The sequence below is a fragment of the Pogona vitticeps genome, chromosome 1 (genome assembly GCF_051106095.1).
Source record: "Pogona vitticeps strain Pit_001003342236 chromosome 1, PviZW2.1, whole genome shotgun sequence".
Taxonomy (NCBI): domain Eukaryota; kingdom Metazoa; phylum Chordata; class Lepidosauria; order Squamata; family Agamidae; genus Pogona; species Pogona vitticeps.
The window spans coordinates 71,213,531-71,232,711 of record NC_135783.1 but is presented as its reverse complement, the minus strand read 5'-3'; the positions used below and the strand labels follow the sequence as shown (position 1 = coordinate 71,232,711).

At 40.3% G+C, this 19,181-nt stretch overlaps 1 long non-coding RNA gene across 1 annotated transcript; it reads left to right on the top strand.

Annotated features, from left to right (window-relative positions):
• Window positions 1-3,343: 3,343 nt before the first annotated feature.
• LOC144586732 (uncharacterized) lies at window positions 3,344-18,934 on the top strand. Its single transcript, XR_013541743.1, has 2 exons — window positions 3,344-3,423; window positions 4,969-18,934. It is a non-coding gene; the product is annotated as an uncharacterized LOC144586732 (long non-coding RNA).
• The last annotated feature ends 247 nt before the right edge of the window (window positions 18,935-19,181 follow it).

Sequence of the window (19,181 nt, the reverse complement as noted above, 5' to 3'; positions counted from 1 at the left end):
CCTCTCCCCTCCCCTCCCGCTCCTTCCTTCCTTCCCTCTCCCCCCCCCACCGTTGTGACGTGCCCCAGCCGCATTGTGGTCACAAGCGCCGGCAGTGTAACTTGAAACTTTGGAATTTCTTTAAAAATAAAAAATTGCACTGGGCCACATTATGAGACAACCTGGGCTGCATGCGGCCCACGGGCCGCTGGTTGGACAAGCCTGCTGTAGATTATTATGGAACAAATAGATGTGTCTTAACATTTGATGATCCTGATATGTAGCCTTTATTGTGGACAAGAAGCTACTGTAAGGACAGAATATGGAGAGACAGAGTGGTTTCATATAAGCAAAGGTATCAGAAAAGTATACATTTTATCCCTTTATCTGTTTAATCTGTATGCAGAACATACCATATGGAAAGCTGGACTAGATTCAGATACACTGTGAAAATTGGTACTACAGAAGAACTACACTGCTTTAACACTGACAATGAAGAAGTTGAACTTATTAAAGATGTTGTTGTCTACCTTGGTCCAATCATGGATAGAGACAGAGACGAACCTGAAAAATTGTGGTTTGTTATGGTTTGTGGTTAGCCGCAAACCACAAACCACCATGAAACAACCATAAAACTGAACCAGGTCACTGTTCGGTTTTTAGTTCATGCCTGGGGGGGGGGAGGGCTACCTGCTGCTGTCGTGTTGCTGCTGTTGTCCTTCCACTGCCACCCCACTGCTGCCGCTGACTATGACAGAGTGATCTGTCTTCTAATGCTTTGTGGGGGAAATTGTGATTTTGATAAAACATGTTTCCAACTCTCTGGTACCAAGTTTCTCTTCTTTGCTGGCTAGAGAGAGGCAATGGAGGTAGAGAGGGGGCTCTTGAGAGCACGTTTCATTTAGAATTTAGGGAAATGGGAGATTATTTTCTCTTGCTTGTGACAAGAATTAGACCATGTGGTGGTCATTCGTACAACAACACAGTATAGATATATATTTGAAATCTTACACTCTCCATTCCTGTATTTAGCCTTCTGAAACTTTGTGGCTATCTTGCCTGCCAGTTGTGCAATATGCACCATTTTCATACAGATGTTCTTGTAATTTACCTTTATTTGTTAATTGAAATATTTTGTTTCTTTTTGTGTGTTTTTAAAAAATACCCTTCCTTTTGGTTTACATACCTTGTTTATCATTTTTGAAGTCAGCGTCTTTGAAGTCAAGACGTTATAACTATACGTACTTCTGTTCATTTATGCAGTGTCACCAAAGCAGCTAAGGCTATGTGTCTGTTTCATCAGAAATATTCTTGCATCTTTTAAAGGGCTAGTACAAAATCAATTTGAATAGGAATGCAAATGGGAACCCTGGCTGTTTGTCTAGACCTTGGGTCCAGTGGCATAACATTGCCAGCAGCACCAAGAGCAAGGCAAGTATTGCACCCTGAACCTCTGACTGCTTGAGATTCCTGGCCCATCTGTGACCCCCCCCCCCCATGATCCTCCCTACTTGCTCCTGCCACACCACTGCCTTCCAGACCTGCGCAGACAGTGGGCATGGAACAGAATCTGAGCAGGCCTGATCCCCTGTGATCTCCTGTGACCCCCCTCCCCTCCATGACCCCCTACCCCCCTCTACAACCCCTCATCCCCATGACCCCTACCCCCTCCATGACCCCCTACCTTATCTGCTGCCCTGCCATCTTCCAGGCCTGTGCAGACAAAGAGCCTGGAAAAGAAGCTGAGCAGGCTTGAGCCCTCCGTGACCCATCTACCCGTTCATGTCCCCCTAACTATGCCTAAGACTTCCCTTCCCAAGTGGCTGCAGGCCAGCCTGTCAGCTGGGTGGCAGGTGAGTGGCAGAGACAGCAGGCTCTTGGCTCCTGGAAGATGACCATTGCCACCTCCAGGGAGAAGGTAAGGTAAAGGTTCCCTTTGACAATTAGTCCAGTCATGTCTGACTCTAGGGAGCGGTGCTCATCCTCGTTTCCAAGCCATAGAGCCAGCGTTTGTCCAAAGACTGTTTCCGTGGTCACATGGCCAGCGTGACTAGACACAGAATGTCGTTACTTTCCCACTGTGGTGGTACCTATTCATCTACTCACATTTTTACATGCTTTCAAACTGCTAGGTTGGCAGGAGCTGGGACAAGCGGTGGGAGCTCACTCCATCGCATGGATTCGATCTTATGACTGCTGGTCTTCTGACCTTGCAGCACAGAGGCTTCTGCGGTTTAACCAGCAGCGCCACCACGTCTCCTCTTCTAAGAGGAGAAGGTAAGAACCCTCTCAAATATTATCCAGATTGGTGCTGAAAAAAGGAACAGACTCCATTTGCTGAGTCTACTTTATTCACTCATTTGAATTCTCAGTGCTTTTTCTGTGCCTGAAGAGTAGTGAGCAATGTAAACATATGCTCAAATTCATGCATGTCCACTAACCTGTATGGAACCAACTCTCCCTGCACATTTCTTTTCTCTCTGAATTAGTTTAATAGCCAGTTTTAAGCAGGCAATATTACCTGACAAAAATCCTTTCCTAAATGGATTTCAAAAAATGCTGTGCTACTTTATTTTTTATTTTTATGAAACCAAAATATTGCTTACAGAAGGTGAGTCCATTTGGGAATGACAATAAACGCCAACCCATAATTACAGCAAAGTACTCTTGCAGAATCTTAAAAGTACTATAGTCGTGTTTTTAAACGAACCACCAACCCCCTGACAATGAATCCAAAAAACTCTGAACCCCTTCCAGAAAAATAAACAATAAATCCAGCCAGTATTCAGTTTATAAAAATATTTATAGCTCCAACAGACTTTAGACCTGTGAAATACACTGACACTGTTAATAGTTTTGCCCTAATGTCTATGACTCTTGGTGGTCTATTTGGGGTTGCTATTTTACTGAATACTATTTGTTTTACCAGAAATTCCATTTTTTGTAATGACCCTTTTTAAAAAAATCAAGTTATCATGTCTAGAGTCAAGACAGTTGAACCTTTTTATCATGTAGAAGCTTATTCACATTAATGACTTGTCACTGACCTGTAGACATTACATCTATTTTCATCAGAACTCCAGTACTGCCAATAGGCTCTTAATCCCTAGCAACAGAGACTGGATTTAAATGGACCACCGGTGGCTTGCAATGCTACCCTCAACACTTATACAATATTTAAGCATTTATTAGCATTTAAACAGTTCTTGCTTTAGGGAGTTTGCACCATGTAGAGCCTGCACTATATAGCTCAAGTGGCTTTTCAGTGATGTGGCATGCAAGAAGCATCATGCTTTAATCAGCTCTCAGACTTAATTAACGAAGCATGAATTAATTCTCACTACTCACCCAATTAATTCCCTAAGGAACTGAAAGCACTCCCAGTTACCTGGATCATGTGAAATGGTTTAGGATCTTGACAGCCGCCCCTGCTATCAACAGAAGGTAAGAATGGTTCTCAGCTTACTGACCACAACTCAGTGGTAAGATCTACATTTCAAGATTCAGGTATTTATCTATGAACTTTGGATTCTGCCTTCCCATGCCAAAACTACACTGGAGCATAAAAAGAAATGTAAAATGTAAAAAAAATTAAAGATTGATTAAATAATAAAGCTATTAAAGTCACAATTAAAATAATGGTGGTCATCAATGAAATAGGTTAAAAGCCCAACGTGAGAGGATGTATCTTCACAGCCTCTCCAAAAGAATAACAAGTGGGAATTGTCGAGAGCTCTGAGGGTAAGGCATTATGCACCAAGGTGTTCCCACAATTTGTTGTGGACGTGTTCTCAAGCAGAATTTCAGGATGACCCACCACCTGGTCTCCAAGTCAAGAAAAGGCTGAAAGATTCAGGGAAATGAACCCTAGACCAGATGCTGAAGTTACTCAATCCTGCCTCCGGCAGATAGTGTGAACATTTATCTAGACTCCAGTTTCAGCTGTTTTCTGGAAAAGTATGTGGCCAAACGCATTCTACTAGGGTGGGAATCTTGCCCACAGCTTCTATCTAAATGGTCTGGAGCTACAGCTATTAAATGTAAAGAATTTCTCACCAGGTTATTTTTTTCCCTTTTGGCTTTGGTTTCAATTAAAGTTCTGGCACTATGATAACAGCTAACGTCATGTTGAATTCCTTCTGGAGTCCTGATTGTTTCTCAGCCAAATGCCTGTTCAGTGATACTAAATGCAGGCCCACACAAGTACTTTTTAATTAAATGGAAGACGCAGAGCTGCTGTTCTGCACCCACTTACCCTCTTCTCCAAGCACCAAACTGCCCACAGAAAAAAAAGTTATTGGATAGTCTTTCAGGAAAGGGCTCTTCCCTCCCTTAACAAGTGGGAGATTTTAAATGGGAGCCATAAGCACTGCAACAGTCATTCTGGGTTATTTCCACCATTGTTGCCATGGGGGAAATACTCGCCATTTTTATGTAAAGTGAAGGGAATTTTTTTTTCCACACGGCTCTTTTGGCATACAGAATAAAAGTTCATTTGGATGTATGCTTGTTCTTTGATTTTAAGCTATATAATCAACTAAATTATATCAAGTCTGAGCCATCACTCTCCAGAGGTTTCTCAGAAATCTGCCTCAGCCCTGGTGAGACTGAACTTGAAGGTTTAGACATACAAAGCATGTGCTTTAGCTGTGGTCTTTACAGCCCCTCTATTTTCTGTTAGGAGTAGCACTTTGAAATTGGCTGAAGAGCCATCATCACTATGGCATCAAATAGAGCCCAAATTACTATCAAATCACCTTGATTCAGACCACCTTGTATGTGGTCAAACACCCTGAACTGTGTTTGAATTGTCTGATATAAGAAAAGAAAAAAAGAACATTTATTTATTTATTTATTTATTTATTTATTTATTTATTTATTTATTTATTTATTTATTTATTTATTTATTTATTCCATTTGACTTGTATGCCGCCCGCACTCTGCAACAGTCTCTTGAGACAATTGGTAATTTGTTGTTTATTTGTTAAGTCATGTCCGGCTTTTCGTGACCCCATGGACCAGAGCATGCCAGGCCCTCCTGTCTTCCACTGCCTCCTGGAGTTCGGTCAAAACCATTGGTAATGGCACAGCTTTAAAAAAAAATCTTGTAAATAAATATTCTGCTGCTTGAGAGAAATCCCCTCCTCTATGATTTTTTTTGCTCCCAAATTTCTTGAATGCCAACTTTGATATTAAGAGCAATAAGAGCACAATGTTTTTTATTAATAGAAACTAATAATCACAACCTGCTTAAGTAGTAAAGTAGTTTTTAATTTTTACATAATTCCTCCCTTGTTTAGGTGCGAAACAAGGAAAAGTCAGAGATAGGAATTTCAGGTTTCAAGGCACTGGCTAGAACCTCCAGAAACTGCTATGTGGTTCTAGGTCTCCAGCCTGGTGGGGGGGGGGAAGGGGATCTCAAGTGGAGCAGCGCTACAGGAGATAACTTGATTCTTCTTTGTGAGGTGGTTTTGAGTCTTTTTGTAAGAGGTGATATAGACATAGTGACTAGAGCACACTAGTTCCACCCCGTCTGCTACCACTATCACATCACAAAAGTGATAGTCTGAAGACACAGAGCCTATTCTGTCCCTTGGCCCCCCATGTGAATCAGAACCTCTCATTTTCTCTCCCTCTCTCTGGAGCATTCTGACTTAAATGAAGACCTTCTAGGGACAGAACAGATTCCCCTTCTTCAGACAGGTACCTTTGCATGGCAAAGTAACTACGGACAGAAGCAGGGCTAGTATGATACCCTCTTCACCTGTGGAACTAACATACCTTAATGAGTTTTAGATAAGGTAGCCATGTTAGTCTGTGCTAGTATACCAGGCAAAACAAAACAAAAAAAAGAGGATAAAAACGTTAAGGCACCTTAAAGACTAACCACAATATTTTAAGACAAGCTTTCATGGACAAGTCCACTTCCTCAGACATAAGAGTGGGACTACATGGCAAACATTTATACACGGCTCTAAACTAGGGACTGTATTTGGGCACAGGTTATTGACCTGGCAATGACTTTAAAGATCACTGTTGATATTCAATTCCCCTCCCAGAAAGCATTGTTCTGTAAATAATGACAATAATTGGTGGCTAAATTAATACCTACCTATAGATAACGAGCAGGAACAACATAGTAATAAATGTCATTAATCACCCTATTGTTTTTGCCTGTTATCTATAGTCTGGAATTAATTTAGTTCCACTCTTATGTCTGAGGATGTGGACTTGCCCATGAAAGCTGGCATTAAGGTGCCACAACATTTTTGTCTCTTTTATTTCTTATTTTTATTTTCTTCCCCCCCCCCCGATAAACTTTAATGACAGCTGGTTAGGTCTAGAGTCCTATCTTTAGATAGGCCATAATCTTCTAGTTCAGTGCTTCCCAGTCTTGGGTTCCCAGATTTTCATGAACCAAAACTCCCAGAAGCCTTCACCACTAACTGTGCTGGGTAGGATTTCTGGGAGTTGTAGTCAGATAACACCTGGGGACCCAAGATTCGGAACCACTGCTCTAGTTCAGAGGTTTCCTTCTGCTATGTTGTATGTGCTATTCTTCCAAGCATGCAAAAAGTCTCTCAGCTTAACTGCATGAATGAAATTTGCTCAGGGAACTCTAGTCTTTTCTCATGGAGAATGGACTGCATGATTACGGCCCACTTGTACAGTCATGTATATTTGTAGGCTCATGATGTTCTGTATGCAGTTGGGCAGGGTCCATATGTGGTGGCACATGAGCCCCAGGTAGATACCCAGATGCCAGGAATATTTTTGAAATTGCCCTTAGAAATCTAGCCTTTAAAAAAAAATACACACAAACACATCAGTTTATTCACAGTTAGCTGTAATCTAATCTTCAGAGCTAAAGAAGTGTATTAATTCAAATGGCATTAAAACTTTAAGCCCTGAATATGTGAAAAAGATTGACTTTATCACCTTACCTCACTGCTTCCTCATTGCTGTTATTTAAAAGGTGAGACTCCTATTAATGCGGCTTAAAGAAGGTGAAAAGAACAACTGTAGTCAGAAGGTGGAATGGAGACTGAGATCATGTACAGTCGAAATTGTCAGTCACCTTGTATAAAAGCATTCTGGACATTTCTTCGCCACAGAGGCTCCAGGCTCTGCCTTTGAATTCTTTCTCTCGGGCTGATGATGAGATTAGCACACTTTTGTTGTGCCATGCGGGAACGGGAACACAGAATTTGATAGATAGGCACAGAAGGAGTAATGAAGTTTTCATTGACTCAGTAGGACAGGCAAAGTTCCATGGAGGCTCTCTCTTGCTAGATACCCTGTTGAAAGGGAAACTGCAAAGGAATGTCAAGTACACCTTGTCTAAAACAATTGCTTCCTGGTAATAATTATGGCGGCTTTTCCTCCAAGTCACTTTACTCTTTGGGATTTCATTAATTTCCTAACTAGTCTTCATGTTATACATATATATCTATATACAAATGAATATGTATATGGAACAAGTATCCCAAACCATTCGGGTTATTCTAATGTTTTCATAGTTCTCATTTTAAGAAAATTCTTGCATGATTTTTTTAAACCATCCCTTCCCCATTCTGTTGTTTCATATCCGTCTTTTGACCCAAATAATAAAGACTAGGGCAAACCACACAGCTCAATTATTTCTAGAAAGGTAACTATCTTAGTCTGTAGTGTTTTGCGGCAAAACCAAAAAAAAAAAAAAAAAAAAAAAAAAATTGCATGGCACCTTGAAAATTAACTAATTCTATGTGAACCAAAGCTGGTTTTTATATGAACAGAGTATAGTCTTCATAGGCAAATATTTTATATATATAAATGTAACGGGTATGTGCAGCTTTTCTCATCCTAAATGTAAAAAGGTATCTCAACACATTGATAACCCACTAGAGCAACTGTCAGCTGCTGAGAGTTTTTTTTTCATCTGCATGGGAGCAAAAAGATCGGAGCTTTCCCCTGCATCAGCCACAACATTCGTTTTTTTAAAAAAAGGGGGGGGAGGCACTTTGCATTTGTTCAATGAGGTTGCCTTTTTGTATAATTTGCACAAAATATATTTTTGCACAAATACAGGGTTCCACTTCCATTCCTCCCAAATTTCACAAATGCAGAAAAATTCACAAGAACAGCAGGGAAGAAAAAAAAGTATTTTTTCATTCTCACTTATAAGAACAAAATGGGAATATTTTTACAGAGATGTTCAGATGTGTGTATGTATGTGAAATTTAATAGAAATCGAGTGAATCTCAAGCCAGCTACCTGGGGACTGAAACTGAGTCATGCGCAGACTTTTGGACTGAATTGTCTTTTAAGTTTCATGAAGACCTATTGAAGGACCGAAGTGGCCACTGAATCATGCTCACTTCTCAAGGGATGTATTCAAAAAATTGAACCAAATGTTTGGTTCAATAACATACTCACTAATGAGATATCACTTTTATAAGTACAGTTTGATTGTCTGAAAAGACTGTTAGAAGGGAGGGTAAGTTGACTATACTGGATCCTATCAGAGAAGCAGCTTGTGAACAGGTTTTTCTGCTACAGCTACTGCTCCCCAAGGACTTTGTCCTTCAAGGGTCTAGGTTTTGTTTTTGTTTTTTGCATTTCCTTTTACCACATCAACCAATAGCTGCCTGTTGGAATAAGCCCCGTGTACTGTACCATGTTTCCTCAGGACTCCCAAACCAGACCACAGAAACTATCAGGCCTTCAATCTACTAGGTTCCTTCTGTTTTATTAAATATCTGTGGTAAAATAATGAAATATCATATGCAAAATTCCTAAAAACAAAATTATGACAGGAGGAATAACAATCATAATGTTATTGTTGTCATCAGAATAATAGGCAAGCAAAATCTAGAAGGGATGTGGTGGCGCTGCGGGCTAAACCGCAGAAGCCTGTGCTGCAGGGTCAGAAGACCAAGCAGTCGTAAGATCGAATCCACGCGACGGCGTGAACTCCCATCGCTTGTCCCAGCTCCCGCCAACCTAGCGGTTCGAAAGCATGCAAATGCAAGTAGATAAATAGGGACCACTTCGGTGGGAAGGTAACAGCGTTCCGTGTCTAAGTCGCACTGGCCATGTGACCACAGAAGATTGTCTTCGGACAAACGCTGGCTCTATGGCTTGGAAACGGGGATGAGCACCGCCCCCTAGAGTCGAACATGACTGGACTAATTGTCAAGGGGAACCTTTACCTTTACCTAAAATCTACAACAAGGCAGGTGTGAAAGAAAATCTACATGTGAGCTATGTAGAATTTCTCTCTTCCTGCCCCATGTTTATTCCAGAATGTGCTTATTTTACTTAATTATATTTTTTCTGACTATTTGTGATTTGGTGAGTGCTGCTCTAGGCAGTCAATACCAATTATACTCAGTGAGAAGAACATACGATGCAAATTAGTAATACAGATTTCCTACTACCCTGTCCTTGGTTACTTTAATGTTTAGTTACCCTGTTAGGTTTAAACTTGGTACATAATGTCTAATAAATTGCTTTCATTAAAACCTATTAACTGAAGGTTAGAAATAGCATTTTAATCTAAAGGAGTGCAACAAAACATTACTGCAATTAAAGTGTACATTGTCAGAGGAGTGAAAACTCCACTTTCAAGCTCAGCTAGCACATGGTTTTATTTGGTGGGGATGTGCCCAGAGTGTTAAGCATGAAGGACACAAACAGGTTAGAGCTTTTTTCCCTCTACCGGTGCCCTGGGCTCTTCTAATTTGAATCATGAGAGTGTCTATAGCATAAAACTGCTGAGGTGGAAATCCAACAGGAGCCAAAGAAGATGTAACTGACAGCTTTTCTTCATTCTGTTGTACTGTAGGGCCTACTGTCTGGTTTGATAACTGGAGTGTTGCCATGTATCAAATAGACAGAGGTCAGTAATAGAGCCCCTGTTTGTGGGGGAGGGAGGTGGGCAGAAAAGCAAAATCCATGTAGCAGATGTCTTTGGGGAGCTGCTGCCAGCTTGGCATCCTCCATCCCCTGAGTTTTGTAGACTCCATGCTAGAGTCCTTAAGAGCATCCTCAAGTTCATAGTCAAAATATGTACTGAAGATCACATAAAAGACCATTGAGTCACCCCGTGCTACCTACTCACCAAGGGATTTGGTGATCTGGTTTAACATACTGAAATTTCCACCACATGGTCCCCTACTTCTCCTAGCCCATTTCTTCCATGCTTGCCTGCCCTGTGCCTCTTGCAAGAGGCAGCCTATGCCCTGCTCCCTTTAAATTGGACTAGTGTTGTTGTTTAGTTGTTTAGTCATGTCTGACTCTTCATGACCTCATGGATCAGAGCACGCCAGGCCCTCCTGTCTTCCACTGCCTCCAGGAGTTTGGTCAAATTCATGTCGGTAGCTTCGATGGCACTGCCCAACCATCTTGTCCTCTGTCATCCCCTTCTCCTCTTGCCTTCACATTTTCCCAACATCAGAGTCTTTTCCAGGGAGTCTTCTCTTCTCATGGGATGGCCAAAGTATTGGAGCCTCAGCTTCAGGATCTGTCCAGTGAGCACTCCATGTTGATTTCCTTCAGAATTGATAGGTTTGTTCTCCTTGCAGTCCAGGGGACTCTCAAGAGTCTCCTCCAGCACCACATTTTTAAAGCATCAATTCTTAAGCGGTCAGCCTTCTTTATGGTCCAGCTCTCACTTTCCTACATCACTACAGGAAAAACCATAGCTTTGACTATGTGGACTTTTGTTGGCAGCAGATATGATAGTGATTAATTAATTGGGAAGTTACCTGTGCACACATTCATTGAATGAAATTCTGTTGCTTACTCAAATTCTGTTGCTTACTCCTACAGTAGGCCCATTGAAGCAGTGAGGATTTGGTTATTCAACTCCTCCATAAGTTCCATTAATTCAACTAGTCCTATTCTAACTGACATTTAGTACAGTTTACTAGCTTAAGTTGCAAACATGCCAATTTCCTCCTCCCTCTGTGTGCTGACTCCTGTGGCACAGTGGTTAAACTGCTGTACTGCAGGTCGGCTACAGTGAATTCATCAGAGAAATCTGACTTTTTGAGTGCAGCTTTACAACTGATCCATTTGCATTTTTCCCTCTGTGTAGTTATATCCCCAGTCTGAAGCACTCTGGACTCTTTCACTTCACTCAGGAACCCAATTTGGACATTCTGTTTCAGCCAGACCTCATACAACTGGGAAAAATTGGATTCACTATGATTGGAATTTGAGATTTGACTGAAGTCCATAGATAGCCCTGTTGTATGCATGTAAAATGTATACGAAGGCCTTTGATTCTCTTACGCTTACAAGAATGCTTGCTCATTATAGGTATACTGTATTAGGATTCTCCATAGAGCTTCTTCTACCTCTCATCTTTCCATTAATTGTAATGATTTCACAACTGCAAGGATTAATGAAAGCCTTTAGTAGTAGCATCAGCAGAACAGAGTCGTTCCAATATGTTTTATTGTTAAAGCACAGCAACAAATTTCATTCCTCACCTACCCACATTATGGTACCTATTGGTGGCTGAGATCCAGTAGTAAATCACAACTTGTGTACATCCATTAAATCAGCAGAGATTGGTGAGTCAACTCATCCATGCCTTCCGTTGCGTCAATGGGCCTAATATAGTTGGGATTTCTTACTGGAAAACAGCTGGTGTTTGCTGATTGTGGTCAAGTTGAGCCACCCCGAGGCAGGCCATTTTCTAGTACCTCTGGGCTGCCTCTGATTCAGAGTGGCCTAAGCAGAGAGGCCTTTTAGTTGCAAATGGAAAGCGGCATTTGAAATATAGGAGGAACAAGAGGGGCAATTATTCTCCCATGCCTTTTCTGATGGTCCCCATTAGTCATGGTGTTTAGAAGGATAAGGCAGTTAAAATTAGGAAGAAGCAGGTGGGGCTGAGGCTTGTGAACTCCACTAGGGTCCCCATACACTGGCTGACTAATTCTGAGCAACAGCACAATGCCCACAAATACATGGCCCTATTTGTGAAAGAGAGGAGCAAAATGAGTGAATGTATTTGTCTCCCTTAAGAAGTATTTTATGACAGCTGAAAAGTCCCCAGATCATATTTTACACCTCCTTATTAAAAGTTCCAGGGCCTGAAGACAGGTATAACATGCAAGACCCATATTATATTAGCCTACAAAAAAGCACCAATCCTCAGGTTGTAAAGATAGTATCAAATAGGAGTGGTAATTCATGACTCCCAAATCAAAGGTGCTGTCGCTATTAACTGAGGACATAGGGATAATGCCTGGTCATTTGATTGCTTCTACAAATATCAAAAAGTTTTACCTCATAAAAAGAGCTGGCTAAAATCAATATGAGAGTGACTTCCATAAGCTTCAGCAGCAGCATCTAGTGATTTTCCAGTACAAGACATAGCGTAACTTGTACAAACTGACAGGAATGACAGTTACGAATTGATTTTTCTGTATCCTTATCCATAGATGGCCTATTTTTACTGAAGAAATTTTTACCCTCTTCCACATCAGCCATACCTGGATGGTTTTCATGAAGTTTTTTCACAAAGACTCGTGATGACACTTTTCCACAACACTGATTCTTATAAACCCAGGAGGCAGTCCAGCCTTACTGAAAGTTTACTTTCCCACTATAAAAAATATGGTTTTCCTCTCCTGAGTCATGTCATATTTCTTGGTCAGATGCAAAGTTCAGTCCCATAGTAACCTTCAGCTACCAGCTCTTCCTTGAGGAGATATTTAAGTACTTCTATTGTATGGTTAACACAAAGAAAAATTCATTTTGGGTAGGACTTTTCCCAGCCAAAACTGATGTGTCAAATAAAACATCATTCTCTTCCTTGGCCAGTCCCTTTTTCTGAAGACAGAAGTACCTTTGAGAAGGCACAGGTACTAGGTAACTGTGCAGACAGAAACTAGAACTTCAGGATCTATTACTGTCATGTGAGGCACAAGTGATCTTGGTTACATAATATATCTTCTACTAGCTTTGGCTGGGGGACCATCTCCATCCCATCTGCAAAGGAAGAGCCTATTTCCTGTGGTCCACTCATTGTAAATTCCCAGTTAGATTACTACAACATGCTATACCTGGGGCTGTTTTTCAAGACTTCATAAAGCAAAGCAAAGCGTGCTGCTTATATACAGCCCCATAGTGCTTCAAGCACTCTCTGGGCAGTTTACAAGTTAATTATGCAGGCTACACATTGCCCCCCCCCCACCGCGCGAGCTGGGTATTCATTTTACCGACCTCAGAAGAATAGAAGGCTGAGTCAACCTTGAGCCGGCTACATGGGATTGAACCCCAGGTCGTGAGCACAGTTTTGGCTACAGTACAGCAGTTTAACCACTGTGCCACGAGGCTCTGCACGAGGCAGTTAGTGCAGAATATAACTGATAAATAAATAAGTTCTTCAAAAAACCTCCAGTTTATGAATGTGAGATATAATGCTTCTATATCCAAAATTCAAAAAGCCAGAAAATAGCACAAATTTGTGCCCATGTTGCCAGCAGGAAAAAGAATGGCAAGCTTTACATAGCAAAGGACGGCCTGAATGTCAATGATACCCAGTATCAGCCGTCAAGATGGTCACTCTACAGGATACCCTCTTGGGCTCACTACCATTCAAAAAGTGACAAGAAGCAGGGGGGAAATCCCAGAACCTGACTCCCTTTTTAAAAACATCAGTTAGCCACTTTTCATCCAAACACAAAATAATTGTCAGTGCTGTTTTTCAAACAAGTTGAATGAGAGTGCAACATAACATGAGATACTGTTTATTTGCAAGATATGAGCAGAGTTGTTAATGATATGACATTTTGGAGGACATTAACTCATATTGTCACCAAACATCAGAAGTCACCTGATGGCACATAACATCTTTAGAGTTTAATTTTTTAAATCACCAAGCAAATGTATAGTGACAAGATGGGCTGAATGGCACCAACTACCAACTACTTTCTGGTGACAATGACAGCAGACATGGGGACTACTGAAGGCTAAAAAACGGTAAGTTATTCAAATCATCAGTTATTCTTCCATCCTTTTGAGGTTGACAGATTGAATACCAAGCTTGCGGGAGAGGTGGGTGGGATGTGTGGCCTGCATAATTAAATTGTAAACCTCCCAGATAGCACTATGGGGCAATAAATAAACAGCACACTTTGATTTTTACCTTTTAGTGTTGTAAACTATAGTGGGTCCCTTGAATCATTTGGGATTTGATGAGTCAACTCCTACAAAAGGTTCATTGATTCAAATGGGCCTAGTCTAATTGTGACTTACAACACCAGATTCCCAATGATTCAATGGGCTTATGGTAGTGTGATTTACTATGCTAAACAATAAGCTTTCACCAATAATAGATAATAATGTTGATGATAATGGTGATAATTGTTGTGGAAACAAGTGTAGACTGAAATGTCTTTTTATGCCAGGAAACACTGGAGTTGAAGTTTCCTTTGCTTCTCAGACCCAAAGAGAAATTGAACAAACTACAATTTCAAGTTCTCTGGAAGAACATTGTAGCTGTGGAGAATGGGAGTTGTAGTTTTCATATTGCATTTTATTTTGATCCTTGGTAGAGAGTACCAATCCAGCAAAATATTAAAGTGTAATTATTTCTAGTAAAATAATTCAGAATCGACACTGGGCAAATATTTAACCATCCAAGTTTAAATCCTCTTATGGCCAATATTTGTGCCAGTACTTTGAGCCAGTAGAGCTCAAATGTTTGGGAAGTGCACACAAAAGACTGTTAAGGGATCCCAATGAAATTTACTTTTGAATTGGAATAAATAGACATAGGCAATCTCACTCCCCTTTTACTCAGATGAGCCAAGCAAGCAAGCAAAGAATATTAGTGATGAGGAGCCAGACTGCTGAAAATGTTGATTTTTATGCAAAAGTTATTTTGGCCATTTCCCCTCTCCCCATGTGGCATTCATTTAAGCAGCTCGCTCTCTCTCTCTCTCTCTCTCTCTCTCTCTCTCTCTCTCTCTCTCTCTCTCTCTGTGTGTGTGTGTGTGTGTGTGTGTGTGTGTGTGTTTGCATCCAGTTCTTTGTCCAGCATGTGTCTATTTGGGTAAGTAAATATTGTTGGAGAATTCCCATGAATCATAGCTGTTCTCACCAAAACATGTTTTCTCCGTGTTTATTCAAAGGTACATTTCATGCTGTTATTAATTTGGTTCATATCCCACTCTACCCCATGACCTTAGAGTGGCCTACTACAATGTACATGAGTAGAAACAGAATTGGTGTTGGTCAGTACATTTGTTGGGTCATTAAGAGCTCATTTCTCATTCACCAGAACTCTTTTTCAAACATAGATGGTATTAATTTGGAGACAGGAGAAGAGATGAGGCCCTTTTTTTAAAGCACGTTGTTAATGTGCTGACAAGCCACTTCTGACTTAGAGTGACTGATAGAGCTTTTGAGAGATGTGAGCTGTTCAATGAATGGTGTGCACTTGCTATTCCACATTGAATTTCTATGGTTGAGCATGGATTGGAATCCACATCTCTTCAGTCACTGCCCAATCCTCTACCCACTACATCACTCTGGCTCTCCTTCCCAAAGAATCAGGCAAGATGTAATGGCCATTGTTCTGAAAAGCAGAGTGAAAGCAAGGCAAGATGGAAGCTGCAGATTCAGTGACGAGCCAAGGTATAAAGTATGGGTTTATGGCTCTTCCTCTTTTTGTGGAGGTGACAGATGCTTGGCTGAGACTCCTGTGGAGGTGTCCATTGGTGTGAGTGAGGAACACTCCTCTTGTATTGGCTTAAAGCAAAGAGAAGGGGAAAATATGTGAGAAAAAAACAACACAGAAGATCATATTCAAGCATCACTCTAAATTAAAAGTCAGTTAAAGCCAGATTGGCAATCATATGAGTGGTTAGAGGAAATGGTATCCACGGTGAATCTGCAATTGCTAACTTGCTTTGAAAGCATCAGGATTTCAAGAACAAAACTTTCTTTCTTTCTTTCTTTCTTTCTTTCTTTCTTTCTTTCTTTCTTTCTTTCTTTCTTTCTTTCTTTCTTTCTTTCTTTCTTTCTTTCTTTCTTTCTTTCTTTCTTTCTTTCTTTCAATTATAGCCCACCTTTCTCTTATAAAGGACCCAAGGCAGCTTACAACATTTTTAGAAATAATATTAAAACCTGAACATGAAAAAACATGGGACTGATTTATTGATTTCTACTTTTGGCCTCTTCTCCAACCCCCAGTTTTACACAGTCTACTCCTGAAAGGCAGTTCTGGAGAATTCAAAAGCTTGTCTTATTTGTATTTGTTATGGTAGCTTGGAAGCCACCTGTCTGTCATTGCTGTAGAGGCATGTCATCTGCCAATAGCGTGACGGAAGGTGGGACATAAGGGGTGGAGCCAGTGTATATAAGGGGAATGAATGGCTGTGAGTGCTTTAGATAGGGACTGGTTAGGGACCGGTTAGGGTTTGTTCCTATTGTGAAGAACTGTGCTATATAGTGAGGGTCTGTGAGAGAGTGTGTGAGTGAGTGATACTTTATTATAGTGATTGCCTTATTATTTGAGTTATTATTCCTTTCGTTGTAACCAATAAATACAAGTTTTTAGTTTCAAAATCATTTATTAGTCTGAAGAGTCATTTGAGGGAATGGTTGGTGGCAGCATGAATAAAGTGTGTGTGAGAGTGACGTGGCACCTCCTTTGTGACGTGTGAGGAGGCTGTCACAGTATTGTTTTTAGTGATCCAATACAGAAGTTACATGGCCTAGAAGTCATTAATTACTGGCTCATAGGAGAATAAGTCCTTTTGAATGGAGTGGAACTTAACTTCTAAGTAAACATTCTTAGGATTTGACTATCACTGATTCTAAACACAGACAAGCAGCATCTTTCCAGTGACGATACAGATGCTGGAAGATGCCAAGGACTGGTGTTCACATTCTTGTGATTTCTTGGTTGTTGCCACACAATTTTCTGTGTGCTCTCAGTAGTTCTGTCTGTGCAGCCTTCTGCCTCTACCACCTAGTCTTGTTGATGTAGTTTTCTTCCATGTATCCCAGAATTTTTGACACTCTCTAAAAACGGGCTGTTGCTGACTGCTCAGTGTGATATCTCCCTTGCTGTTTGCTGCTTCAGTTAACTTTGTAATACTCAATAGCTGTTAAGTGACATTGAGATTATGACACTGTGCTATCCATCAAATTTAGCAAACTCAATTCTTATGTAGCCAAAATGGCATTATCCAAATAATGCATAAAAGGAAATATCAGCAAACTTGGGAGAATCCTAGACTTTGGAGAACTATAAACTGTTTAGATGGGAGGAAAACTTGATGAGTAAAATCTCCCAAAATACTAACTCCCCCCAAACTAACCATCCTCACTAGCCATGACATGCTAGCTAACTGTTGAAGGGAGGGAAAAATAAGATGGGGTGTAAGGATGGAAGGAACTGCACTTGGAGAGTGTGTGTCTCAGCTACCATATGTCTTTACATGGCCCAGTCATGTTCTGTACAAGACCCAGCACAGATTAAAGGAAAAATAAACCCTTACATTCTAATCACTGCTCATACTTGCTTCTACAAAGTGTGACTTACCTAATTAAATATGCATTGTGGTTTGCATGTTATTTATTATGCTATAATAATTAGGTAAATAAAACACACAAATCTTGTCATTTCCAGAATGTAATCTTTGTCTGGCAGATAATTCGTCATCGTGCATTACCTTCCAAGAGGCTAGTCTGTTGACTCCAGAGGCAACTACTTATTTGCATATAGCTAAATTCCAGAGGAAGGATAACTGAATCTTCTACAGCTAAAACCATGTTTTGTGGCAAAGCAATTTAGAGAGTGAAAGACTAGATATACAACAGCCCACACAAATTCCACTTTATAAAAAGGCCCCTTCATGTAGAGCCTGACACAGTTTTAGTTATGATTGCTCGCATTATGTAAGTATATGCAATATTATGGGACAGCTTGTATTTACCTGCATATTTAAGACTTAGTTTAAATGCTACATAAACAGCTTCTGTGCTTCATCTCTTGTTCCCATGATGAAAATTTAGACAATACTGATGTTTGCTAGGTTGATTTACATGCTTAAATGAACAAGACACATGCAATGCAAAACATTTCCCCAATTTTGAGTACTACAAACCTCCTTTCAACTAAAATATGGAAGACTCCATCTGACACTTGATTCCATAATCCTCTGCCATGAGGCATACCTGCAGATATAAGACAAATAGGTCTGTAGTATGCTAGAGTAGGAAGAAGGGAAGTTGTGTGCCTTTGGACTGTGTATTGTAAAGCTAGGCTATTTTATGTTCTGTATATAGTAGTCCAAGTCCCCTCTGCTACCTTTTGATGGTAATATGTCTTTTATTACACAGTGCCCTATCTACAAAACGTATATGAGTATTATACACACACAATATCTCTCTCTCCCTCTCTCTTTCTCTCTCTCTCTATATATATACTATATAGCATGTATGTATGTGTACACACACACACACACACACACACACACACACACACACACACAAATAGAAGCTGCCAGTTCTTTTTTGTAAGGAAATGTGGGGAAAAGCATGCTCAAACTGTAAAAAATGTCAGGAAGTGGCCTATGTGGTTGAAGTACTGGTGGGAAATGGTATAGGCTAGGTGTTAATCCTTCCATCTCACTCTGTGCCATCATTCTGCAGGAATACCCTATTTGCCCCGAACGTACTCTTTCCACCAAATAAGCAGGAAGGAGAGGGTATCAGTAGGAAACTACCATGGACAGAAGAGGGGTAAACTCTTTCCACTTTGCTCCTGGTCCCAGTCTGGATGATCCCTCTCCCTCCCCCACATGGCTACATTTAGTTAAGAGCAATTCTAATCTGATTTTTAATCATCGCACATATAATTAATTGATTAATTCCTAATTAATTAATTACAGCTCATAACCAAGTTAAAGTAGATACAAATAAAAGTAGACTGAAAAAAAAACACATATAAGTAAAAACATACAAAATGTGTTATGTTAAAATGCAGTGAAACTATAATATTCAAGTACTGTTGAATTAAAAACAATTTAAATACAGAGTTTTTAAAAATTTATTTATTTATTTATTTATTTATTTATTTATTTATTTGATTTGATTTGATTTGATTTGATTTGATTTGATTTGATTTGATTTGATTTGATTTTTACCCCGTCCCTCTAGACCATGTCTACTCGGGGCGGCTTACAAAA